At 47.4% G+C, this 27,467-nt stretch overlaps 1 long non-coding RNA gene across 1 annotated transcript; it reads left to right on the plus strand.

The window, feature by feature from the left end:
* Window positions 1-3,278: 3,278 nt before the first annotated feature.
* LOC114903601 lies at window positions 3,279-21,894 on the plus strand. Its single transcript, XR_003795759.1, has 3 exons — window positions 3,279-3,353; window positions 4,032-4,210; window positions 21,671-21,894. It is a non-coding gene; the product is annotated as an uncharacterized LOC114903601 (long non-coding RNA).
* The last annotated feature ends 5,573 nt before the right edge of the window (window positions 21,895-27,467 follow it).

The raw sequence follows: 27,467 nt of genomic DNA on the forward strand, positions 1-27,467 counted from the left end.
AGGGCAAAGGGCAGGGCGGAAGATGAGGGCCGATGCCAGCCCTAAGGTGCCCACCCTGCCCATCAGATTCTCTGGTCCCAAGTACAACCGAAAGAGCTCATTTTGCTGCACAGAAAAGCATACCTTTATTCATCACCAAGCAGCGCTTTCTTTGATAAAGCAATCCGAAGTTTAAAGTTCTGGAAAGTTAAAGCTACATAAAATATAAACGAAAGAATTCTGTCATTTAAAAAATAGCTAATTTTGTTTTGAACAAACCTAGAATGATCTTCACTAGGATTGAGCATTGAATGCGGGGTCAGGGGAGACATAGGGTCGTGTTCCCCCACCCCTCTCTGCTTCAAGCCCGGGGGTTCCTGAGCCCTCTCTTCAGAGAGAGACACCCCACACCAAGCTGGGGAGGTGTCCTTACCCCTGCCCACGTGGGCATGGGCTCAGCTCTGACACAACCCCCCTCACAGGGCCATCAGTGGAAACACATCCTCTGATGAGGGGGCAGTGCTCTAGGGACCCTGGGCAGCACCGGGTTGGTGTCATCACCTCTGAGACACCTCCAGCAGGTGCTGTGGTGCATTCACACAGCCTTTGTGCCCTTGGAGTGTGAAGCTGAGCTTCTGCAGGCATCTCTTGTTGAGCTAAATGTCCCAGGGTTACCCAGCCCAAGCTCACACTGCTTGCCACACAACAGGCCAATAAATCGAGAGACGAGCTGTTGGCTCCTCAGAATAGCAACTTATTTGGAAAGCCAGCAGACTGAGAAGCTGGTGGACTAGTGTCCCAAAGAACCATCTTCCCCAAGTTAGAATTCAGGCTTCTTTTATACTAAAAGGGGAAAGGGGAAAGTCCTGGTTTTGGCCAGACTCGGAGGGGATGTGTTAATTTCTTCCTTCCTGCAGCCATTCACAGGTGAGCCTGGTCAGGATGTTTCTCTGTGAGCTAAACAAAGGTATTTTAACTTAATGCTCATTACCTGGGAGGCAGGGTTCCCAGAGATGAGCCATTATGTATAATTTAAGCTTATAGGCAACATCCCTTTAGTAATTAACTTGTACTAGAGTACAAAGTTTCTTCCCTATTACACTCCCATTTAAAATGTACAACTAAATGGTTTTTAGTATATTCACAGATTTGCACAACCACTACCTCAATCAGCTTTAGAACATTTCATCACCCAGATTGAAACTCTGTACCCACTCTGTACCCATTCCTCCCTCCCTCCAACTATAGGCAACCAATCTACTTTCTGTCTCTGTAGATCTATTCTGAACATTTCATATAAATGAAATGGCACAACATCTGGACTTTTGTGACTGGCTTCTTTCAGGTAACAATGTTCTCAAGGTGCATCCACGTTGTAGCACGTGTTGGTACCCCAGGCCCCTCTGTGCCTAATGATATTCCACTGTGTGGACTCATCACATCTTTATCCACTCACCTGTTGATGGACACTTGGGTTGCTTCCACTTTTCAGCAATTGCGAACAGTGCTGCCGTGAACATTTGTGTACAAGTTTTTTAAGCAAAGATGTAAAGGAGATGAAGGAATTAACCTCACACAACCGCGTAAAGGCCCCAAGTTGGGAGCCTGCGTGGTGTGTGTGAGGAAAAGCGAGGAGGCCTCTGTGAGGAAGAGACGGAGGGAGACGAGGGCGGAGAGAAATGCGTGGTGAGTCACGCGAGGCGTTGGGAGCCATTGTAAGGGCTTGAGTAACGTGAGGACCATTGGATGGTGTTGAACAGGGAAACACATGAGCTGACGTCTGACCCTCTGTTTTAGGTCAGCGTGTTCTCTGAGGTCATAGGGAGGATGAGAAGACGTGGGATAGGGCTTCCCTGGTGGCGCAGTGGTTGAGAGTCCGTCTGCCAATGCCGGGGATGCGGGTTCGTGCCCCGGTCCGGGAAGATCCCACATGCCGTGGAGCGGCTGGGCCCGTGAGCCACGGCCGCTGAGCCTACGCATCCGGAGCCTGTGCTCCGCAACGGGAGAGGCCACAGCAGTGAGAGGCCCGCGTACCGCAAAAAAAAAAGAAGACGCGGGATAGGGTGGAAGAGAGAGGGGAGGAAAGTGTGGAAAGCCTCTAAGGAGCCAGGAACACCCAGTGAGCAGAGGGGACAGGCCATGACACCCCAGGCCCAGGAGGTGCAGCCTGGTTGATGCTGGGAGGAGCTCAAGGCAAGATTGGGCAGGACTGAGTGGGCCAGGCTTCCACACTCCTGTCGTCTCCCGATGAACGCTGATGCATCTTTATCCAGAGAGTTCCTCTGAGAAGCACATCCTCTGACATCCTGAGGAGGGCAGGTGACGGGAGGTGGGCAGCTACTGTCACTTGATCAGGAGTCCCACACCCTGTGACATCTGCTCTGCCACCCCCATCCTCAGCTCTCAGTAACTTGGCTTTCACCCCAGGGACTCTACGGAAGTTCTTCTGATCACCAGAGCTCTTTGAAACGGCCCAAACGTTTCCTCTTTCAGTCCACCCTGTAGAGCTTTTCTCCCAAAGGATGCAAGTACTCAGGCACCAACAGCATCGACCTCGACCAGGAGCAGGTTGGAAATGCAGAATTCCAGGCCCAGCCCCACGGAAGCAATCTGCCTCTTAGCAAGATGCCTGGGTTTAGGGCTTCCCTGGTGGCGCAGTGGATGAGAGTCCGCCTGCCGATGGAGGGGACACGGGTTCGTGCCCCGGTCCGGGAAGATCCCACATGCCGCGGAGCGGCTGGGCCCGTGAGCCATGGCCGCTGAGCCTGCGCGTCCGGAGCCTGTGCTCCGCAACAGGAGAGAGGCCACTACAGCTAGAGGCCTGCGTACCGCAAAAAAAAAAAAAAAAAAAAAAAAGATGCCTGGGTTTGAAAAAGACAGTTTTATCTGCCCATGTTGAGGGGGACAGCTCTTTCCTCCACTTTGCCAAATTAAGAAGTGAGTTCCAGGACTTTGTCCCCCAGGGCTCAGTGACTGTCGAGCAATGGGCACAGTTAAAGTCAAAACCCTGGGTTCTCCCTCTCTGGTCAGCTTTTGCATCCCGAAGCTGCAGAGAGTAGAGCCTGGGTCTCTCTGTGCCTAAATGATTCTGTAGGATAAGTGCTGCCGTCCAAGGGAGAGAAATTGAAGCCTAGAGCATCCAGTGCTGGTGCTGTTGCTGGATGCTCAGCGGACACTGAATCAGGGCACTGTGCCTTTAAGAAAGATGAAAGCACATCTCGGGGGTGGAGCCTGGCCCAATTATCCAGGTCCTGGGAAGTTGTTAGGGCCTGCCTTTGCTGAGACCAGGCCTTGGTGGTTCTGGTTTGCAGTTCTGGCAGCCCCGGCCCTGCGTCCCTACTTCCCTGCTGCCACACGACTGAGCTTTGGCACCGGTGAGCATCCCTCCCACCCGCCCACCCACGAGCTCTCTGTGCCGCCGTCTTTCCAAGCCTCGTGTTGACAGCTATCATTTTCAAACTCCTCTTCAGGCCTTTCTTCTTCCTTTCAAGTTCAGGCTCTTCCGTGGTTAAAATCATCTTCTCTACATTTTCCCTTTCCTACCTCTCAGCCTGTGCTGGGGGCGGGGAGCAGGCAAAAGTAAGGAAGAAGGCTGATTTTCTAGGCTGAACTTCAGAGGGTGAAGGTGAGGCCACCCAGTCTGCTGGCTGAGCAGGTGTTTTGAATCGTGTGTGTGTGTGTGTGTGTGTGTGTGTGTGTGTGCGCGCGCACAGGTACACACAGTAGGTACTCAACAATAATGGGCAAAGATTAAGAAATGCAGAGTAATGGCAGGAGAACTGGTCTGGGAAATTAAGACACTTGGATTCTATCTCCAATTCCACCTGTAGCTTTTTCAAAGCTCCTTGACCTCCCCAGGCATGCACTTTCTATAAAAGAGGCCAATAATTCCATCCTCACCTCCTCTGGCTACTGTGAGACCAATTAGATGACTGAGAAGATATTTTCTTCCAAGGACCAGAGAACAGAACCAGGTGGGTGGAAGTCACGAGGGGGCAGATTTTAGGTCAAAATCAAGAAGAAATTTCCATTAACCGAAGTTCCTTCTATAGGCCACGTAATCAAGCAGAGAGCCTTCTGTTCTGGGAACCACTCAAGACAGACAGGTGGACCAGCTGACTGAAGTCCTGCATGAGGGGGGCTGAACCCTGGGCTGTAAGGTCCCTTTGAAATGCGAGCGGCTACATTTTGGTGGATATCAAAGGACTTTGGGAAGAATCTACGTGAGGCTGTAAGTACGTTGGCTGTTCTGTGCATTTCCCAGAAGCCAGGCCAGGTTCAGGGACGGGAAATGGGCCCCAAAAGCCAGGGGAGAGCCGACTGACCAGCTGGGCTCTGGTGTCACAGAGTGACCTTGCCATTGCGGGCAGCACCGGGACTCCAGAGCTTCTGCATCTGGCAGGTGCACCGACAGAGAGCACAGGCACTTTCTGCTCAGGTCCCCGCAGTGGGCGGACTCTAGTGGGAACCGGCTCTCAGGACCCCTAGAGCCCAGGCTCCTCTGGCGGGGCCGCACGCTCCCAAGGGAGGAGGCCAATGGTGAGACTGGCCCCTCAAGGAGATGCGAGCGCTCAGACAGGGAGGCCAGGTGTCCTCCACGGTGAAATCAGACCCTGCAAATCTGGTACAAGCGGGGCCTCCCCGGGAGACAAGCCTACCCTTCTTTCCTGGTGGTTCTTAGCTATAAAGTCTGATCAAAGGAAAAGTTATCTTTCACATCTTTCAAAGCCTACCCCTCGGCTCCAAGACTGAGAATCAGACCCTCTCCTTCCACTCCCTAAAGGTCCTTTTGGGAGGATTCTCTCCCATTCCACAAGAATTGACTCAGGGTGGCTGGACAGACAGCTCCTGCCATCAGCGCCCCTGCAGGAGCCTGGTCCTCTCCTCCCCAGCGTACATTTCTCCCCAGCGTACACTTCTCCCCAGGGTACACTTCTCCCCACCGTACGCACCCTCCGGTCTCTGCTGCCCACCCTCCATGGAAGGGAGATTTTCTTCTGTAACTTGGGGAGGGTAAAATATTTTTGGTAGGGGAAAGGCCAGAGGAGATAAAGGGGTTATTTGACATCCCTCCTTTTGGCTGGTCCTGTGTGAGCTGTTGTATCGCCCAATTTGGCAGTGGGGGTTAGGTAGGGAGGACAAAGTTGGAGCTGAAGGAGACCGTTGAGGAAACCTTGCACACAAGTACAGCTGCTCTGGGGCTCAAGAGAAGATGTGCAGCTGGGGGTCAGAGGGCCCTCCCCTACTCCCCTGCTTGAAGCCCAGCCCGCTCTGGCGCCCCGGGGACTAGACGTGTTGGGAACATCTGAGACAGCCCCAGGTGTTGATGTGCCCATGGTGGATGCCAGCCACTGGTGGGGACTGAGCAGGGGAGGAAGCAGAGATGCCAGGCAGCACAGAGAGAAATTTGGACCCCTTGGGTGGTAAGAGAGGAGAGAGAAAAAGTGCCGCTCTGAGAAGAAGCTTTGCGGTTAAGGAAGGAGAGTAACCAGAGTGCAACACATGTTTGGTTAACTGTGTTTACGTAGGAGAGACAGAAATGTGATTATAGACTGAAGAGGAGAAGCTCACAGAAAGGCCGAAGTTGAATCATTAGGAGAAAGATAATTAATGGATCAAAGACACAGTGAGGGCGGGGAAGGGATCTTGAAGGCAGAAGGGATTTTCCTTAAACAGGACAAGGGAGGAGGAAGGCGGGAAGGAGGTAGAGACCCAGCGGGTAGCCTTCACCCCACCCCTGAAATGGAAGGGGAAGGTCCCTCACAGCACCCTCTGCAGGCGAGGGGCTCGAGGAAGCGGAAGGTCTGAAGTGGCTGCAGTGGGGCTGGGGAGGTGCTGCACAGGACCTGGGGGCCTCAGGGCTTGAAGATGTGCCGAAGCCACCACAGCCAGCTGTGAGCCTCGGCTGGGAGCCCCTAGAGGGGACAACTAGGGAAATGGCCCGAGAGTCACCAGGAGGGACTGCTGGGTGTAGACATTCCCCGCCCCGCCCCCCACCCATGGGGGGCTGGCCTGAAAACCCCAGGGGCCCACTTCTGGCTCTGTTCCCATGATGCCATGATGATGGGATATTGGGCGAACCTTGTAGACTCTTGGGGTTTCCTCTGTCTGGTTGGTGGAGCCAGTGGAAACTCATCGCCTGGCTTAGGAGTTGATGAGGGAGGGGAAAGCTGGCTAAAGACCCACTGTAGCTCTTGGGAAGAGCAGAGTCCGTTATTAATGGCACCACCCGCTGCCCCGGAGAGTAGATGTTGAAGGCGCAGCAAATCTCGCAAGGCCCATCGAATTATCTCCCTGGGATGCAGCGTCCAATGGCAAATGATGAAGGATTGGTGCTCGGGATATCGGGAGCCCAGCCTGACTGCCTCAGAAAACTGGGGGACTTCGCTTAGGTCATTGGCCTCCGTTTCCTCGTCTCCTTGGGGGTGTATTTGTGATCACATCATCGGGTGAGGGGGCAACTTCATAGGAGTTGAGTCTTAGCAAATCTGAGAGCAGACAGAGAGTCAAGAGTCAGTCAGGTTCGCACCTCTTCTCCCCCCACCCCCCCGAATCAGCGCAGACATCCCACAGATTTAGGAACAGGATCTGCGTGAACTGGTCCATCCAGGGCCCAAGGGCCCTCTGTCCCCCACCCCACCCCCACTCCCCAACCCTGCTGCCGTCATCCGACACAGGCAGCAGAGGTGGGGAGTCTGTCCACCCCTTGTCACGTGCTGTAATCGCTGCACCAGCTTCTTTGCTGCTGATCCCGCCCTGGCTCTGCAGCCGGCTCCGTGACCAGCACAGCTCGGGCTGCGCTCACCAATTTGGTGTCTGAACCCAGAACACCACCAGAGCAGCCCCAGCTCCCTGGCGGCAGGTGGCTTGTTTTCTGCCCCTACGGGGATCTGAGATTGATTAGCCTGTTTCCGTGGCAGCGCTGGTTGCAGTTGCAGCGTCTGCTTCCCCACGAGGCCGGGTGAGTCACGGCCGCCCACGCTAACCCGTGGCACAGCACAATCCTGCCGGGAGCACGGATAAATCAGCAGGAGGTTGCCCGAGTGCTTTGCAGTGCCTGGTGGCTTCCTGCCCTGGGTCTCAGGCCCAGTACAAATAGTGCACTGGGCGTAGGGCCATGGACTGGGCTTACCCACCCAGAAAACTGGCAGTCTCTGCCCACGAGAGCTGTTAAATCAGCTTTGACTGAATTCAGAGTGGTTTTATCTTGGCTCCAGTAGCTGGAAGGCCTTATGGGAGAGAAATGCAGGTTTTCAGACTCCAAATCCAGTGCTCTTTTTCACTACCCAACGATCAGCTCTCAAACTTGTCTTTCTCTGGCTACCTCAGCACCCAGGTTCCTTCTGGCTCTCATCCCAGGACCTTCCTTTGTGATACCCATCAGCCCTCCCCTCTGGACAACAGTCCTCAAATTGGATTCTTTCCCAGGCCTTCTCCTCCCTGAAACTTATCTTTTCTTCATCCTTTCCTCTCTACTGAACTGGGTAATCTGGAAGAAAAAAAAAAAAAAAAGAGTTCCTTCTGTATCATTAAGGCTAATAGCAGGTTATAGGGCTAATCTCAAAGGTATTGCTTTTATCCTTGACTTTGAGAGGCAGAACATCCACCTAAGACAATGGTTTCTCAAAATATATTCCCTGGACCAGCATCAGCATCACTGGGGAGCTGGTTAGAAATGCAAATTCCCAGGACCCACCCCAGAGCACTGCATCACAAACTCTGGGAATGAGGGTTGACAGTCTGTGTTTGAACAAGCGCTCCAGGTGATTCGAATACACTCCAGAGTTTGAGAACCCCTGGTCTAAGGAAGTGGGTCTTTGGCAGTGGGGATGGAGTGTTTTGGTCCTTACCTCTGGCTATGGTCACGGCACAGCTGCAAGTGTCTCTGTTTTGTGTGAGCCACACTGGGGGGCTTGGATAGGCAAAGACCCCAACTGCTCCAATTCTGGGAGCCTGGAGTTTTCCTCAATTACGTCCTTCCTCCAGATTGTTTGCATCAATGGAAAGAAACTGGTGTGCTTTTTTCTATGTGGAAAAGTCAGCATTACCTTACCTACCACAGAGAGGGCCTTGGGGGTAAAAGGAAACCCACCTATTGGAAATAAACAATCCAGCCATTGTGTCGGGGGCCTAGGGCCCACAGAGCACACTTTCTAAGAGCTGAGGAATTCCAGCAGAGGGAAAAGGCACTGATAATACTTATTAATCAATGTCCATTCCTCTTCCACCTCTCAGTTCTTTTTTTTTTTTTTTTTAATATTTACTGATCACCTCTGTGCTTGGTCCAATAAACGGCCCCATGACCCAACTCACAGGAAAGTGAGAGCATCAGTCAGAATAGATCAGTCTATGCCAGGGTATCAAACAACCCCACTGTCTCAGTGGCTTAACGTAACAGGCTTATTTTATAAATGCTTCTTAGCCAATGAGGGACTGCTCTGCTCTGCTCCACAGAATCTCTCAGGGGCTCAGGGTGATAGAATCCATCATCTTATAGCTGCCTTGGTCACCGCAGCAGGAAAAGAAACAGCTGGAGGGGGTCAGGCACCGCCCACCCACCCCACCTCGCCAGCCCAGAAAGTGAATCCTGGCACTTCTGCTGGCATTACACTGGGCAGATTCAGTCACAGGGGCCAGGACGTGTGTGCAGAAAGACAAATGGATACAGTCAAACATTAAAAGCCGTCACCACACTGGGGAAGACCCCTCATTTAATCCTCTTTTGCTCTCTAACAAACCTTTACAGCATCAGGCATCAGGCCAGACCCTGGGAATGTGGTGACACCAGGGCTGCTGCCCTGCACAACCTGAGGGACATCACTCCCACTGTGTTCCGTACGAATCTGCCCCCTGGAGTTGTGCGATGCAGGAGCTCTGCCTCTGTTTTTCTGGGTCTGTTCTATTTTATCATGAATATCCATTTTCCCCAGCAGAAGAAACACTCTCAAAGGGCAGGGATGGTACCTGAGTAGCTCAGCGCTATCATCTTAGAGTTTAGCACGGTGCCTGGTGGACTTAGTCAATGCTGGTTAAGTGCGTGCTTGCAAATGAATAATTCTTGACTGCGTTTCCCACCAATCCCGGCCTTCAGGGAGCTTATAATCGGCCGAGTCAAGAGCTATACAAACAATTAACTGAAATATCAAAACAAAATCTCATGCCAGAGAGAGCAAAATACACCTCACATAAAAATCTGGGCTACGTGGCTTGGAGCACAGAAAAGCAAGGGGTCACTTTGACCCAGGTGGGCTCAAGGAAGCTATCCTTGTTCTGTCGGTGAAGCACTCAGGTCCAAAGAGGTTGATGGCCCTGTCTGACACGGGGTGAGCTGCAAAGCAGTGGACGGACCCTGTTGTATCTCTTGGTCTGGTGTTATTTTCTTCTCCCCACACTATTAACTAACAAATCGCTATATTTGCAGAGCAGTTCAGTTTTCTGACAGCTTTCCTGTGCAGCTAAGACCTAAAATACCCCCAGGCGCCCAGCCTGAGAATTTGGTTAGCTTTTGGTGCTGCGTTCACTTCCCGTAGGGGATGTGGGATGTGTCTTTTGTTGTGAGGCTGGAACGTCTAGTTCTCCCTGCCTGGTTCTACCTCACAGCACTTTCCCCCCCACCCACCCACCCCCCCCCCACCTGCCCCACTCCCCAGCTGCCCAGGACAGCCTCGCAGAGCAGGTAGCATTTCCAAAAGGCATCTGCAGAGAGGATGCCTACCTTCCCCCGCAGGCAGGAACGCGACCCATTATTTTGAGCTCGCAAGGGAACACAATGACATAAGCTTCCCATCTGGCTCCCCAAACACTTTTGAAATGATTCCATCTCAAGTCCATTAATTTTATGGGGACTCTAAAGACAGGGCATAGTTAGCATTTATCATCTGGAATCTCCATCATTCAGGCTTTGTCACTCTGTGTCCTTTTCTCTCTCACCTGCCTTCCTTCCCCTCCTGCAAACCTCTCCCTGACTCGGGCCCAGCTAGGGCTCCATTCAGTCTAACAAACATTTCTTGAGTGCCAACTCTGTACAAGGCCCATGCTGGGTGTTGGAGATTCAAGGACGAGTAGGACAAAGTCAGAACCTCAGGGAGCTTTGCTGTCAGTGGGTTTGGCCCAGTCGCGACACCTTCCTAAGATACCTGCTTTCATCCTGTTCCCCCTTCTACCCTCTCCCTCTCACAGAACACGTGTCCTCCTTAGATTCTTCTGTGTGCCAAGCAGTGAGCTAAGGGTTTGCATGCATTCTTTCATTTAAGTTTTCACATCAGGCAGATTCTATTATGTCCATTTTCCAGATAAGGACATTAAAGCTTAAGAGGTTATATAAATTGTCCAAGCTCACACAGCTAAGAAAGGGCCCAGCTGGGATCCCTCCCAGATGGACTGCCTTCAAGACCCACCTTCTTCCTTCTTCCATTGTAGCCACCAAAACTCGGCAGTTGGCTATATACACTCAGAACAAAAAGAACAAAGAAATATCTAGGGCTTTAGCACTCTCTCTACCACCCCTTCTTGTTGTTTCTAAGTCTAGTGATTCTTTCTAAGACCAGGGACTTGGAGCTCATTGTCTCAGATTCCTGGAGTTTTAAAAACTGGATGTTTTAAACATTTCTTCACCCTCTAGAGGTTAGGAGAAACCTTTTCTGACACCACCACTTGAGCACTGTGGTTTGGCCTCTGTCTCAGAAGTCATCTCCAGGAGTCCTGGAAACAGCATGGATGCTGGGCTGTCTTTTCACATCCTCGGAGAGGGGGTTTCAATGATCTAAGAAGTGGCTCACACTGTCAGTCTACTGAAAAGCTTCATTCATGACCCTCTTTCATCCTGTGATTCCCTTGGAAGAGCAGGAGATGGCACAGACCCCCATGGAGATTTCTGAAGGGTCCCATCAGGAAAATGGACAGCACTGGAGGGCCGTCTGTTGGTTGTCATGTGATTTGCACGTTGCGTGTAGTTTTCAGGCATTCCCACAGACTAGCCAAATATCTATGGCAGGATCCACAGTATGATTTTGTTATTCTGGTGTTTGAAGCTGTCAAGTCTTGATTTTTGTTTTTAATTGGGGTATAGTTGCTTTACAATGTTGTGTTAGTTTCTACTGCACAGCAAAGTGAATCAGTCATATGTATACATATATCCCCTCTTTTTTGAATTTCCTTCCCATTTAGGTCACTACAGAGCACTAAGTAATGTTCCCTGTGCTATACAGCAGGTTCTCATTAGTTATCTATTTTATACATATTAGTGTATATATGTCAATCCCAGTCTCCCAGTTCATCCCACCCTCCCTTTCCCCGTTGGTGTCCATACGTTTGTTCTCTATGTCTGTGTCTCTGTTTCTGCTTTGAACCACATTTTTTTTTTCTTTTTTTTTTTGCGGTACGTGGGCCTCTCACTGTTGTGGCCTCTCCCGTTGCGGAGCACAGACTCCGGACGCGCAGGCTCAGCGGCCATGGCTCACGGGCCCAGCCGCTCCGCGGCATGTGGGATCCTCCCGGACTGGGGCACGCATCCGCGTCCCCTGCATCGGCAGGCAGACTCTCAACCACTGCGCCACCAGGGAAGCCCTCTATTTCTGTTTTGGAAACAGGTTCATCTGTACCATTTTTCTAGATTCCATATATATGCGTTAATATACGATATTTGTTTTTCTCTTTCCGACTTACTGCACTCTGTGTAACAGCCTCTGGGTCCATGCACGTCTCTACAAATGACCCAATAGCGTTCCTTTTAATGGCTGAGTAATATTCCATTGTATATATGTACCACATCTTCTTTATCCATTCATCTGTCGATGTACACTGAGGTTGCTTCCATGACCTGGCTGTTGTAAATAGTGCTACAATGAACATCAAGGTGCATGTGTCTTTTTGAATTATGGTTTTCTCAGGGTATATGCCCAGTAGTGGAATTGCTGGGTCATATGGTAGTTCTATTTTTAGTTTTTTAAGGAACCTCCATACTGTTCTCTGTAGTGGCTGTATGCATTTACATTCCCACCAACAGTGCAAGAGGGTTCCCTTTTTTCCACACCCTCCCCAGCATTTATTGTTTGTAGATTTTTTTTATTATTATTAATTTATTTTATTTTTGACTGCATTGGGTCTTTGTTGCTGCATGTGGGCTCTTCTCTAGTTGCGGAGAGCAGGGGCTACTCTTCATTGTAGTGTGTGGGCTTCTCATTGCAGTGGCTCTCTTGTTGTGGAGCACAGGCTCTAGGCTTGCAGGCTTCAGTAGTTGTGGCATGCAGGCTCAGTAGTTGTGGCTCACAGGCTCTAGAGTGCAGGCTCAGTAGTTGTGGCACACGGGCTTAGTTGCTCTGCGGCATGTGGGATCTTCCCGGACCAGGGCTCAAATCCGTGTCCCCTGCATTGGCAGGCGGATTCTTAACCACTGTGCCACCAGCGAGGCCCTGTTTGTAGATTTTTTGATGATGGCCATTCTGACTGGTGTGAGGTGATATGTCATTTGCATTTCTCTAGCAATTAGCGATCTTGAGCATCTTTTCATGTGCCCCTTGGCCATCTGTATGTCTTCTTTGGAGAAATGTCTGTTTAGGTCTTCTGCCCATTTTTTGATTGGGTTGCTTGTTTTTTTTGATATCAAGCTACAAGAGCTGTTTGTATATTTTGGAGATTAATCCCTTGTCCATTGCTTCATTTGCAAATATTTTCTCCCATTCTGAGGGTTGTCTTTTCGTCTTATTTATGGTTTCCTTTGCTGTGCAGAAGCTTTTAAGTTTCATTAGGTCCCATTTGTTTCCATTACTCTAGGAGGTGGGTCAAAAAAGATTTCTTTTTTGTACTTCCCCTCACCCAGCTACTCCACCCTATTCAAATTCCCTACGCCTCTGTATGGAGAGGCAAGGAAAGCCGGAAAAACGTAAGAACTCCCTCGATGGTCTTTCGGGGCCACCTGCCCTCCCCGACAGTTTGGGCGCCAAACGCCTCCAGGAACACTGACTCAGTCTCATATCGCGTCACCCCCACCAAAGCCTGCAAAGCCCTCACACTGAGCTCGGTCTTGAAAGCAGCCCTGGTTAGGTAGTGATCAAGACTCAGTTAACTGCAGCAGGAAGGGGGCAGACATGGAGCTGAAAGTATGGCCGCTGGGGATCCAGGAAAAGGCAAGAGGTCGTGTGTTGACATAAGGAAAGTCTCTCAGCAGACAGTGAAGCTGGGGACATACGTCCAGGTTCAGAATAAGGACCTCTGCCCCAAGAAGTCCAGTCCTAGAAAGACTGAGTCACTGGGGCAGGTTACAAAAGTGGGGACTCACATGGTGCAGGGTGAAGAACCATAATTAGTTTCAGCAATCTGGGTGGGGATTTGTTTTCTCATCCTCACTTTTATAACTGGGGCTTAATATCCGAGTCACAGAAGCAACAAGAGTAACTCAGTGCTGAGTGGCAGGACGTTGAAGCTGAGCTACTGAAATCTCTCCAGCTAAAGGCAGGCATACTGAACACGTGTTTCTGTCTGTCCTGCTCCTCCCCGGCCCCCCCACCCTCTGATAGTACATGATCCACATCGTTACCTTCCCTGCACGGCTACTACAGAATCATCAGCTATTTTATGTGACATACCCCTCCCCCTATGGCCCCAGTTGACTTGTCCAAGGGCAACATCTGACCAGGGTGACTAACCAGGGCCCTTCCCAGAGATGTTTAAACTTGGGACCCAACTCATTGAGACACCTTCTCCGTGTGACTCTCGCCCACCCTGCCAGTGCTCAGCATGTGTCCCCTCTTTCTTACTCTCTGGTTCTGACTTCATATGACATATCTCCTGTAACGGATTCTCTATCCATTGACCAGCGCGTTCTCCAAATGCTTAACATGCCATTGGAAATCTGATGTTCCTGCTTCTTTTCCACGTATGCCTTGCTCTAAAGCCAAAACTCAAGAATGACTTAGTCATTTTCTTCCTTGGGTTTCACACAGCTTCTTTCAGGGCAGTCAAAAGATTCTGACTTCATTTTGAAGTCAAAGGATTCCTTTCAACACTACAGCTCTCTGTGCAACCTCCGGAATCTTTCCTGGTATTCAGAGCTTCTGAGTGGCCCTTTTTATACCGGATACCTGAGTCAAACCTTAGCTAATTTCAGTTAAACTCCTCAAGCTGAGAGTTAGGTGAACTTAGTAAGCTGTCTTTTTAAAGAAACAGACTGATTCTGGTATAGAATCATATTTAGTTATTTTTGTGTTATGCACTTATTTCATCTAGTAGATTGTAAACTTTTGGAGGAGACTTAAGTGTTAAATACCTTTGTATCCCTTGGCTCACAACCATACACTTATTAAATATTCAATAAATACAAGTTTAATACATAAATGAATCATTCAATCACATTCCTTATGTTAAATATAAAATTAATGCTTTAAGTATCATTAATCAAATAGATAATCCCACTAGGATACATTTTAAGGTATACTGTTATATATTAGAGTGGTTTTATTTATTTTTTTATTAAAGTATAGTTGATTTACAAGTTGTGTTAGTTTCTGGTGTACAGCAAAGTCATTCAGTTATACATACATATATACATATTCTTTTTCATATTCTTTTCCATTATGGTTTATTACAGGATATTGAATATAGTTCCCTGTGCTATACAGTAGGACCTTGTTGTTTATCTGCTTTATATATAGTAGTTTGTATCTGCTAATCCTAAACTCCTAATTTATCCCTCTCTTAACCCCCTTTCCCCTTTAGTAACCATAAGTTTGTTTTCTATGTCTGTGAGTCTGTTTCTATTTCGTAAATAAGATCATTTGTGTCATATTTTAGATTCAACATGTAAGTGATATATGGTATTTGTCTTTTTCTTTCTGACTTATTTCACTTAGTATGATAATCTCTAGGTCCATCCGTGTTGCTGCAAATGGCATTATTTCATTATTTTTTTATGGCTGAGTAATATTCCTTTGTATATGTTTACCACATCATCTTTATCCATTTATCTGTCGATGGAGACTTAGGTTGTCTCCATGTCTTGGCTATTGTAAATAATGCTGCTATGAACATTGGAGTGCATGTATCTTTTTGAATTAGAGTTTTCTCTGGATATATGCCCAGGAGTGGGATTGCCAAATCATATGGCAAACTAAAAATCAAACTATTTTTAGTCTTTTGGGGAACCTCCGTACTTTTTTCCACAGTGGGTGCACCAATTTATATTCTTACCAACAGTGTAGGAGGGTTCCCTTTTCTCCACACCCTCGCCAGCATTTGTTATTTGTAGACTTTTAAATTATGGCCATTCGGACTGGTGTGAGATAGTACCTCATTGTAGTTTTGATGTGCATTTTAGAGTGGTTTTATAATAGACCCCAATATTAATAAAATTGGGCTAAACTAACTGACACTTTCCTTTCACGTACGGCACACCCAACTGCTAAGAGACCAGTTTCCAAATATGTGTCCTATATAAGGAAGATCTCCTGCTTTCCCCATCAAAAACTGTTTAACCCTTTGATGGAAGAGGAAAATCTCACTGGCAGAGCACAAATGGAAGCTGTTCAAGGGAGTTGGTGTGGGGCGGGGGGTCCCCTTGAACTGTCAGTGAGTATTTGTTCTGTCTGCCACGGACCAGAGCTCAGTTAGAAGGAACTTATGAGAGCCCTCTCCCTGCCCCAATCCAGAAATCAGGGGTCATGGCACCCCTGACAGATGCACAAGGAGAACCCATTAGAAGTGGGCACAGAAAGGTCCTACCAGGTTGCGGTCTGATAGGTCATGAGTGGGGACAGAGCAACCCCGTGGAGAGAAGCAGTAGCTCCAGGGGCCCCCCAAAGCCTGGGACACAGGCTTACCCCAGCTTCCCGGTTTCTTGCTGCACCCAGACTCCCACACATGGCAGGCCAGGTCTCTGGTGTGAAGTCCTCACGTGGCCCCAGATTTTCTGTGTATTGAGGGAAGGCAGTCCAGTCTCAGAGGAGTACAGGTATAAGAGCACAGAAATTTCTACCACCTTGTAGCCAGGAGAGGAAATTAGAAGGCCCAGGGCAGAGCAGAAATGTGTTATAAATTTACACCTGGACTCTGCTCCTCAGCTGATGACCTGGGTGAAATGCACACACACATACAGATGAACATATAGGATTCCGGTGGCTCAGTGGAAGCACAGAGGTGGAGAGAGAACCCCTGCTCCCAACTGCCTCTCCAGGTCCCAGCTGTTCCCAAATATCCTGCATTAGAATAGGTCAGACGGCTGAGGACATCAGTTGTTCTGGCCTGCCCAGTGTCCATGCCACCCTGTCTGACAGTGGCATCCTGATTCTCCTTTGGACATCCACCCTTCCCCTCCCCCGCCCCAGTCCTTGTGGCCTCATAACTCCTGCTCTAGAAGTGGACACCTGCTCCCATCCTGGCCAAACAGTGGGTTCCATCCCCCTGGACATGGTGATGATGTAGGAGAAGGGCATGAGACCCAAGCCCAACCAGCCAGCCCAGGGTAGATGGCTAGAATAGGAGAAAGAGGCACCCTTTTCCCATGGGGCAGGCCCAGGGATTCTGGGTGGGGTGGGGAGGAGAGGGGTGCTGTGTGGGGTGTTGGTGCCTGAGAATAGAACCAACATGGGGAGGTCAAAGGGAGCAGCACAACCCTTATTCAACAGATTCCCAAGCCAAGAAATTCCCTGCCAGATTGAGTCAGCTCTTAATGCAACCAAGAGTCCCTTTGGTGAATACAACTGCCAATGGTCCCGGCAATTAGAAAAGGGAACAAAGGGAGGGACCATCACTGAGGCGCCAACCTGGAAGGGCTCCACTTCTGGGCCTTTTCCATTTTCACCCCTGAGAGGGGTTCACACAGAGGCAATACTCCTTGAGAGGCCGCCTGCAAATCCCAACAGCCGGAGGGCCCTCGGCTCCCTCCCCACTTCCCGCCCTCTGTGTCATTGTTGAGGGAGGGGTGGGTTTCTTGTGTGTGCACTTTACCTGCAGAGCCATTTTTGGAGTTGTTTTCTATAGACCAGAAAATTGCTGAAATTAGGAAACATTTGAAGTGGCTCTTCATCAAGCCCAGAAGAGATTTCTGCAGTTGCTATATTTAAAAGCCCAGCAGCAGGTTGTTTGGGCTTATGTCGTGCTGTTATGTAATAAACATAATGTTAAGCTTTGGAAGACTTGAACACTGGTTGGGAGGGAGGAAAACAGTAGCCTCACAATGATGTGTGCCCTGCAGGTGCTTTGTAGAGGTTGGGGAGAAGATAATATAGTTTCTGCATTAAATAGTGTTAAAATAACAATGTGTACACAGCAGATTTGAATTACTGTGTAAATTCCCAAAGGAAACAGTAGGGGAAAAAAAGAAAGAAGAAGAAAGAAGAGGTTGTGTATTAATATAAGGGAAAATGTAATCAACAACCAAACAGAAGCTGGTTTTAGTAAGATAAAGGGACTCAAGAGATGTGGGCTGATCTCCTGTAGAAAGGAGATTGTATTGCTTTTCTAGGCTGTGTAAAAAATTGCCATAAACTTAGTGGCTGAAAACATCATGAATTTATTATAACAGCATTCTGTAGATCAGAGGTCTAGCCATGGTGTGGCTGGGTTCTCTGCTCACGGTTTCATGACATGAAATCAAGGTGTCAGCCAGGCTGGGGTCTCATCTGAAGTATGGGATCCTCTTCCAAGCTCACACAGCTGTAGGCAGAATTTAGTTACTTTTGGTTGTAGGACTGAGGGTCCCCTTTACTTTTTGGCTGTCGCTGGGAATTGCTCTCAGCTCTTAGAAGCCTCGTACGTTTCCTTACCATGTGATCCCCTCCATAGGCCCTCTTATGACATAACTCTTAGCTCCTTCAAGGCCAGGAAAATCCCTCTCACATTTCCAATCTCTCTGACTTCTTCCATCTCTGACCGCTAGACCCTCTTTAAAGAGCTCACCTGTTTAAGTCAGGCTCACTCACCTCAAGGAAAGAGATTACATGAGTATGCACACTAGGGGGTGAGAATCTTGGGAGCCATCTTAGAATTCTGTCTACCTCAGTGATCAAACTTTCGTACAGAAGCAGGAATCCAAAATACGTAATCTTAATACGCTACTGACATGGGCTAAATGTTTATGTCCCAACAAAATTGGTATGTTGAAGCCTTAACCCCCAGAGTGATGATGTTCACAGAGAGGAAGCCTTTGGGAGGTGATTAGGTTTTTTTGAGGTCATGAGGGTGGGGGTCTCACAATGGGATTGGTGTCCTTATAAGAAGAGGAAGAGAGACCAAAGCCCTCTGTCTCTGCCACGTGAGGATATAGTGAGAAGGCAGCTGTCTACAAGCCAGGACGAGGCCCTCACTGAGACCTGAACTAGCTGGCACCTTCATCTTGACTTCCAGCTTCCAGGACTGTGAGAAATAGACGTCAGTCTGTGGTATTTTGTTATAGCAGCCCAAGCTGACTAAGATGACTATAGCACCAAAGGTCCCATTCATCTACCTTCACATGAGCCTTCTGGAAAACAGAGTGTTCAAAGGTTGTGAAAACATTCAGTATCTAGAGTTTTCCAATGACTGTCCTTCTTCTCTACCTCATTTGTTTGTGCCTTTATTCATTCAGTGACTGAGCTCCTATTCTCCCCTTGGCACTGTGCTTGACCCCAGGGCCATGTCTAGAGTGAGATTAGTGAGACACCTGGGGACAGGTTAAGATGTAAGGGGTGCCCATTTGCACAACCCTGAGAATGACTGCCCCCTGAGATTTTGCACACTAGCTTCAGAAGGGCACAAAATTTCTCCTAAAAAGCATAGTTGAGTACAACTAAAAACTGACCCCTTCTGACCTTTGATGAGTCCGTAAATAAAGGTGTAGAGTCATTTATAACACTATTAAGATAAAATCTGACCCTAGTATAAACTCGGTGCTCCATTTCATTGAATCATAACTCTGATGAAACCTCCGCCACCAGGTGCTCCACCAAAATGTTTGTGCAGTTTTCTCACATCCCGGGGAGAAACCCATGTGTCCCACGAGCATCCTCATATCCTCTTCACCTCTTGCTCAAGTTTTCTCTCTTATTGGCCATTTCAGTGCCAGCTGGGTTGCCTGTTGGGAGATTTACATGAATTTCTTTCTTTCTCCTTACTTCCATCCACAATACAGAGCTGAGCCACTCATCAAAATCTGACTTGCCATCCTGTACGTTGCCCAGAATTTCTCTCATCTGACTGAGAAGCCCCTGGCTCTGTTCTGAGTGCCCTGGGGGCCTTGCCGGTCCTCAGGTGCAAAGGCAGCTGAACACTGTGACCTCAGCCCTGAAGCAGAGCCTGGGAAAGGAGACCACCCCCAACGCCTCTTGCTCGGGAGCTTTCAGGCTCTTTGGCGAACCGTCCTCTACTCACTGCTCTCTGCTCCCCCGTTGGGTGGGAAGATGAGCCCCACATGGTTACAGTCCCGGGGCTGAGAGCCCTGCCACGTCCTTGTTTAGGTTAAATTTCCTTAAGAAACCAAGAACAGCCCTGCGTTAGATTTCCTAGGGTATTTCTCTGTGGTGACTGCTTCACCGGGAAGACAGTTAAACAGAGTACTGAGCTGATAGCAAATACATGGGACTGATTCCCCAGCCTCAGCCACGGAAGGGACTTGAGGGGTTGCACCTTGGGGCCTCTCGTGCTGCCACAACCCAGATCTGAGTCTTCTAGAATTCTTTGCACAACAGCAAAGGACTGTTGCTGTTGTGAGGACTTTCTTTACTCCCACCCTCATGCCCTGAGCAAGGCAGATGTTTACTTCCAGCACTAGAAGAAGGAGGGGGTGAGGGCAGAGATGGGGGGAATGCTAACCATAGCTAACCTAAGTCATATCACTAGGCTGGCCGCTAGCCAGGCTCTGAATCGCCCTCTGCAGATAGCATAGGCAAAAAGCTGGGTCTTTGCGCCCTGCTCTCTAGGTTAAAGTTCTGATTCAAGGCTCAGTCACTCCCCCTTTGATGCTATTATCAATCATCCCTTTGCAGAGGAGGTGACTTGTTTAGACAACAAAAGGAACTTGAGATGGATCCTTACCTAGGGGTTCTCAGAACTGAAGGAGGTTCATTAATTTCTCTCCACCTCAGTTTCTTCATTCAAAAAAGTAGGCATAATTATGCAGAATTTTTTGTTAATTAGAAATAATATATACCTGGCACAATGCTTGGAAACTGCTACCCCCTTAAGAAAGGGTTGCTACTGCTATTACTGTTATCCCTGCCTCAGGGTATGTGTTATTGATCTGGGCTGTGAGTTTGAGAGCTAAGATTGTGTGCATGGCTGATGACAGTGCCTGACACAGAGGAGGTGTGCAATCAATGACTAAGTCTGGAATTTTAGCATGGGACATCAGCCCCACCAGGAAATAAGAGTCTACATGCAATTACCTGCTCTATTTCCTGGGTTGGTAGTTCTCAAATTCTTTGTGTTCTGGACATATCTGATGGGACTGATACATTCAGACAGCTGTGAGTCAGCAGTAATTGCCACTCAATCCCTGCTATGGAAGAACGATGTCTCCCAATATCTATGAAAGCAACCACTGTGGTCCCACCATGTATTTGGATGCCCTTTGTCATTGTGGTTGGGGGTAGAATGTTTACTGCCCTGACCTCCCCAACTAACGTACACAAGAAGAATTCTCACATATCCACTTAACCACTGTATTTCTTGGCCATTGGTTTGATAAAACACACCTTCTACCTTTTCCCAGGATTTCAGGTTGTGGCCATGGTATGTTGGCCTGCAGGTCTCAGGCAGGTACTTCAATTGCCCTTGGAATTCCAGCATTTAGCTTTGCAGTCTCTATTTGTCAACAATCTCAAAAGTCCTTGACATATAGTCATTTGTAATTTTGCAAAGATGTCAATTTTTAGAAATTAGTTTATTATGGACTTCCCTGGTGGCACAGTGGTTAAGAATGCACCTGCCAGGGCTTCCCTGGTGGCGCAGTGGTTGAGAGTCCGCCTGCCGATGCAGGGGACACGGGTTCGTGCCCTGGTCCGGGAAGATCCCACATGCTGCGGAGCGGCTGGGCCCTTGAGCCATGGCCGCTGAGCCTGCACGTCCAGAGCCTGTGCTCCGCAACGGGAGAGGCCACAGAAGTGAGAGGCCCACGTAACGCAAAAAAAAAACCCAAAAAACAATCCACCTGCCAATGCAGGGGACACGGGTTCGAGCCCTGCTCTGGGCAGATCCCACATGCTGTGGAGCAACTAATTCTGTGCACCACAACTACAGAGCCTGCGCTCTAGAGCCTGCGAGCCACAGCTACTGAGCCCGCGTGCCACAACTACTGAAGCCCATGTGCCTAGAGCCCATGCTCCACCACAAGAGAAGCCACTGCAATGAGAAGCCCGTGCACCGCAACAAAGAGTAGCCCCCGATCACCGCAACTAGAGAAAGCCCACTCACAGCAACGAAAACCCAACGCAGCCAAAAATGAATAAATAATGTTAAAATAATTAAACTATTAAAAATTAGTCTATTATACAAGTAATATATGAGTGTATATATATATTGCAAAATGCTTATATAGTTGAGAAGTACACAAAACGTGTAGAAGTCTTCCTTTATTTGTATCAGTCAGAGTAGGCCACGTTATACTGCAGTAACAAACACCCCCCAAATCTCAGTGGCTTATAGCAACAAATGTTTATTTCTTGTTTACACTACATGTTTATCACGAGTTGGCTACAAGCTCTGCTTATTGCCTTTTTCACCCCAGAACCAAAGCTGATGGAAGAACCTAGCCTCTATCTGGAACACTGTCAATCTGGCAGAAAGAAAAAGACAAGACAAATGAGGCCCTGACTTCTACAACTTTGCACAAAAGTGATCAACATCTCTTTGGCCAAAGCAAGTCACATGGCCATTCCCAAGGTCAACAGTGTGGCGATATATCCTACAGAGAGGAGCACAGCTGGGAAAGAAACTGGAAGGTTTGGTGAACAAGAAGACATCTCCCACTACCTCCTCCTAGGACAACTTCCCTCCCAGAGGTAACTGCTCTCAGCACCTCAGTCCCCTTTCTTATGTATTTGCCTAAGAGTGTGTGTGTGTGTGTGTGTATGTGTATGAATATATATATGCACATAAATGTAGAATATTCACATGTTGTTCTGCAGCTTGCTCTGTTCATTTAATCTACCTCAGAGACCTTTTCATATCAGTACATATAAGCCTACCCCACTCCTTCTAACAACTATATGGCGTTTCATGCCATAATATATTTTAACTCTTGGTGTACTTTTGGATCTTTTTAAAATTTTTTTCTGTTACAAATAATGTGATATTTATCCTTATGCATATGTCTGTGCACATGTGTATTTCTGAATAATAGGTTTCTAGAAATTAATTGTTAAAATAGAGCATGTGTGCATTACCATTTCTAATAGATACCACCAATTTGCCTGGAAAAATGCCTCATCAGTGTACACAGGCATCAGCAATATGCCTGATTTCCCAAATCCTCAACAACTCTTAATATTATTAAACTTTTTGTTGATCTGATAAATTTTTTAAATGGTTGTTCATTGTTTTAATGCATATAGTGCATTTTCTTGTTTGTTGGTGAGGTCGAGTGTCATTTGTATTTGTTGGCTAATTTCACAGTTTTTTCTTTTGTGAGTTGTCTGTTTCCCTTCTTCACCCATTCTCTAGTGGTTGTTTATTCTTTCACATTTGAATATGTAGAATTATAGTTTTTCTCAATATTAATCCTTTGTACTACTGCTTGTGAATATGAGTATCTTTCATTTACCATCAGGAACCTTCCTAAAAGCCAGACACAGAGTGAAAATATTAACCAGTAGCCCCTTTTTTGCTAATCCATCACTACCAACCAGTTTCCTAAAACAAAGAGAAAGTCAGTAAACGTAACAAATTACTTAGTATGCCAGATGTAGAAAACATTGCTTCCTGTTGACCACACAGTGACTCTGACTTTTAACAGACATTTGCATGTGTGCAGTCACACAGCCTCTCAGCACCGTCAACATCTGACTCACATCCCTTTGTTGACATTCCGCCCTCTTCAAAACATCTGCATATGATTCTGAAATTCCTCCAGTTATATTTGGAAAGTAACTAAAGAATTCCTGCCCCCTCCACCATAAATATATTTCTTTGTTTAAAATGTTATATTGAGTTTGGGAGATGTCCAAATAAAGTTTTCTATATAAATCTAGTCCCTAAACATGTTACATTGGAGAGGTATGTATGCTTTATGAAATCTGAGTGTTGATAAAGAGGGATTCTACTGAGAAAAGATTGCTAGGGAGGCAGCTTGTGAGGTGTATCTCTATTTGCATCCAGTTTGGCCATTTAGCTTTTAATGTTGTTTTTGGCTTTCCCCCGACTTTATTGAGATATAATTGGCATATAACATTGTGTAGGTTTATGATGTACAATGTGATGATTCAATATGTAATATATTGAAAAATGTTCATCACGACCCATCACCTCATGAAAATACCTTACGTGTGTATGTGTGTGGTAAGAACATTTAAGATCTACTCTCTTAGCAGCTTTCAAGTGTACAACACAGTATCGTTACCTACAGTCACCATGCTGTACATGAGGTCCACAGAGCCTATTCATCTTGTAACTGGAGTTTGTACCCTTTGATCAACATCTCCCCACATCCACATTTGCCCCTGGCCATCACCGTCCCACTGTTTCTATGAGTTCGGCTTTTTAAGATCCTACATATAAGTGAGATCATCCAGTATTTGCCTTTCTCTGTCTGACTTATTTCACTTAGCATAATGCCCTCAAGGTCCACCCATGTTTTTGCAAATGGCAGGATTTCCTTCTTTTTTTCTTATGGCAGAAGAATATATATATACCATATTTTCTTTATGCATTCATCCCTCAAACAAACTTAGGTTATTTTCCAAGTCTTAGCTCTTGTGAGTAATGCTGCAGTGACTATGGGAGTGTGGATATCTCTTGGAGATAGTAATTTCATTTCACTTAAATATATACCCGGAAGTGGAATTGCTGGATTATAGGATAGTTCTAGTTTTAATGTTTTGAGGAAACTTCGTACTGTTTTCCACTGTTGCTGTGCCATTGTTTTTCATTTTGTTCATGGCATTTTTTTGGTTGCACAGTTCGCCATTTTCATGTAATCAAATCTCAAGTTATTTTTATTTAATATTTCTGGATTTGAAGTCTTGCTTTAAGAAGGCTTTTCCTAACTCAGGATTTCTTTTTGAAATTATCCTATATATACAGATATTTTTAAGTTGTTAGTTTTGTTTTATGTTTAGCTCTTTAATCATAAGGAATTAATTATTGGATAAGATGTGAGGTGGGGTAGAGAAGGCTAGGCTACCTTTTCTCTGCCCTGAAGCAGGTAGCGTATCAACCCAATACCATTTATTGGGTATTTCCTTCTTTCTCCAACTGGTTTGAAATGTACCATGAATTAAATTCTCAGCATTAAAAAAAAAGTATTCTGTATCTTAAGGCATCAGATTTTATGGTGGAGCTGGTGTACAGGTGTGCAAATCTCAGGGAGCATGAGGTTAATTACAGCATCCATGGATCAACACAGGCATTCCCTGCACATTGTAATTATTCTTACAAACGTAAAAACTTTCTTGTGTGTGACAAGCGATCCTGATAGCCAGACAACTGCTAATGAGGCACATCAAGGTGTTACTGACTTGGGTCCTTGGACTGTTTGTTTTTTTTTGTGGTACGCAGTCCTTTACACTATTGTGGCCTCTCCCGTTGCAGAGCACAGGCTCCGGACGTGCAGGCTCAGCAGCCATGGCTCACGGGCCCAGCCGCTCCACGGCATGTGGGATCTTCCCGGACTGGGGCACGAACCCGCGTCCCCTGGATCGGCAGGCGGACTCTCAACCACTGCGCCACCAGGGAACACCAGGTCCTGGGATTCTTTAATCAATAGAAATTGTTAACAGGCCAGACTAGGAATTCAGGCAAGGCTTTATTGGGAGTGAAAACAAGTAACAGGTTCCCTTGCTTGCTCTCCGAGGACGGCGGGCTGGTTCCTTAAATGGGGTGAGGGTAGGGGTGGATCTGTGGGTCAAGCTGGAGGGGTAGCTTAAGTGATCTGCCCACCCCCTTGGTGCTGCTGTGTGCAGGGATCATGGGCAGTGCCCTGCTTTTGCTCCCCACACCTAAGAAATGGCATTTGGTTTGTGGCTTTTTTGTATCTTATTGCTCATAATTTGTCCCAGCTGCGCATGCATGCAGTTATTTTTAGTCCCTTATAGTTTCTTTGTATTCTGTTGCTGCAGGAGACATTAGTCCAGGTGCAAGCACTCCAGTAAAGGGTCCCAGGTGCCAGGTCCCAGCCTGTCTCAAAGGGATCTAAGAAAGTGAAAGGCCATTACAAATAACTAGAGTCCTGTAGTAATAGAATTATTAAAGTTTTTAAGGGGTGGTTTTAATTTCTCAGTTATCCTTTAATATGTTTTACGCAGGGCCTGTTTGGGTTTGATGGTGTTCAAGAATTCAGGGATTCGGTAGTTCTGGGCTGAGTCCCTGGACACATTCAGGTTCTACTGTGCCATGAGCTTTCCTGGTTCTGGAGATTCTCCTGCAACTGTACCACCTTGGGGGCGGGAGCGGGTGAGACTTTTCCAAGCGTTTCCATCCCACACGTTGTGTGAGAGAGAAGGCTGCCTTCTGTGAGTCCATTTCTCACCACCAGTGGCTTATCATCCCATGGAAGTCTGAGTGGCCCTTCTCCACACCTCAGGAATGCCTCATGCTGGTCTAATCAGAGGAGTTTAAAGGTGCTGGTGGGGGGAGTACAGGAGTGCAGGTAGTATTCAGAGGATGGTTGACATCATACGGCAGATGCTTTGAGCCTACTGTGTCCCAGGGGGTGGACTTAGATAATTAGCAGATGAGTTGACAATTGCCTAAAGAAAGAGAACAGAGTGCGGTAGGAAAGGGGAGTGAGTCAGAGGTCCGTCTCCTCTCTTTCTCTCCTCTCCCCCCACTACATGCCCCACTGGTTCCTTTGTGTCCCAAGACAAACAGTTTCATCTACACCCTGATGGAAGATTAGATGGTAACTTAAAACAAGAGGGGCTTCCTGGGCTGAGGAGACAACACTGAAAGCTTTGTGAAGAATTTGGAGAATGCCACAGCAGGTAAAGGAGTTGCTGGCTGCCAATCTGGGCCAGGGATCTCCTGGCCCTGGGCTGACCCCTAGCCAGCCAGAAGGTGTCTTCTCATGTCTTTAGAGGGCTTCAGCCCTGGAGCCCAAGCCCACTGTGCCCCAGCCAGGGTTTCTCAAACTCATGCTACTCAGCCACCCCTTGAGGCTGGAAGCCTCAACACAGAACTCAGGAGAGGATGAGACATAGCCAGTCCCACTCCAGGCAAATGCGATTTCTCTGCCGTCTCCACCTTTACCTCTAACACTGAAGCAAGTTTGTGTTCTATGTCATGTATCTATGCTCGTTTTGATATAAAAGTTGTGTTTGCAATTTCATGCCTAACCTCCCCTCTCCCCTTTCCATCAAGTCCCAGTATAAAATCCAGTGCTCCTCTGTATTTCGTGGGGTTCATTACAGTTGTAATTATGTTTGCCCATCATGTATTTGCTGTCTTTCCCACTAGAGTGTTAGCTCCAGGAGGGTAGTGGCCGTGCCTGTCTGGCTCAGTGCATCCTCAGTGGCTGGCCAGTGCCTGTCTGTGGCCTTTAGCCTTGGTAGTTAGAGCCTTCTTACAATTAGGCACCTGTAGGTCAAGTGTCTGTTCTTCCTTTCACCAGAAGAAAGGCCTGATAACTCACAAAAGGGTTATTGTTCTCAAAGGGTCCAGGTGAGAGGAGCCATCCCTCATTGCTGGGCCCCAGCCCTATCACAATTCCTGGCCCCCTCCCAATGAAAGTGAGACAATGACATCATCTCAGAATATATACAAAGAACAGCCTTTCTGTAAATCTCTCTATGGAGAATTACTTTAAGCTCATTCCTACTGTATTAGGTGCATAATATCATAACCCAGAGTTTCCCAGATTTAGTTCAAGGGCATAGATGATTTGGTTAGGTATAAGATTTTTAGAAATTTTCTTGTCCAAGGAGAATTTGAAGCATGTCTTGCTGATGGTAGGAAATCAACTCAATTTGGGAGAGGAGCTGATTTTTCAAATAAGTAATTATAAATCATACCAACCTCCCTCACCTGTGGGTCTAGTTCTCCCATCTCTTACATGGATTTTCTGTAACAACCCTTATCATTATCATTCTTGATATCCACAGGGCACTATTCAAAAGATTTATTGGTTAAAAAATGCAAATTCCATAAAACAGCAAAGTGCTGGCTCCAAGTTTCGTGTAAAGGTGTGCTTAAACAAATGAGTCCACATTTGAAGGCAATGCTAAAGAAAAGTAGTAAGAAATCTGAATTGTGGGATAGTTATTTTTACCATAATTCCGTACACTTATTGAATATATATTGTGTCAGATATATATATTGTCTCAGATAAACTGAGTTCTTTGCCTGAATTGGCTTGTTTAATTCTCACAGAA

This window comes from Monodon monoceros, unplaced genomic scaffold (assembly GCF_005190385.1).
Source record: "Monodon monoceros isolate NGI ecotype Baffin Bay Population unplaced genomic scaffold, NGI_Narwhal_1 Super_Scaffold_21, whole genome shotgun sequence".
Taxonomy (NCBI): Eukaryota; Metazoa; Chordata; class Mammalia; order Artiodactyla; family Monodontidae; genus Monodon; species Monodon monoceros.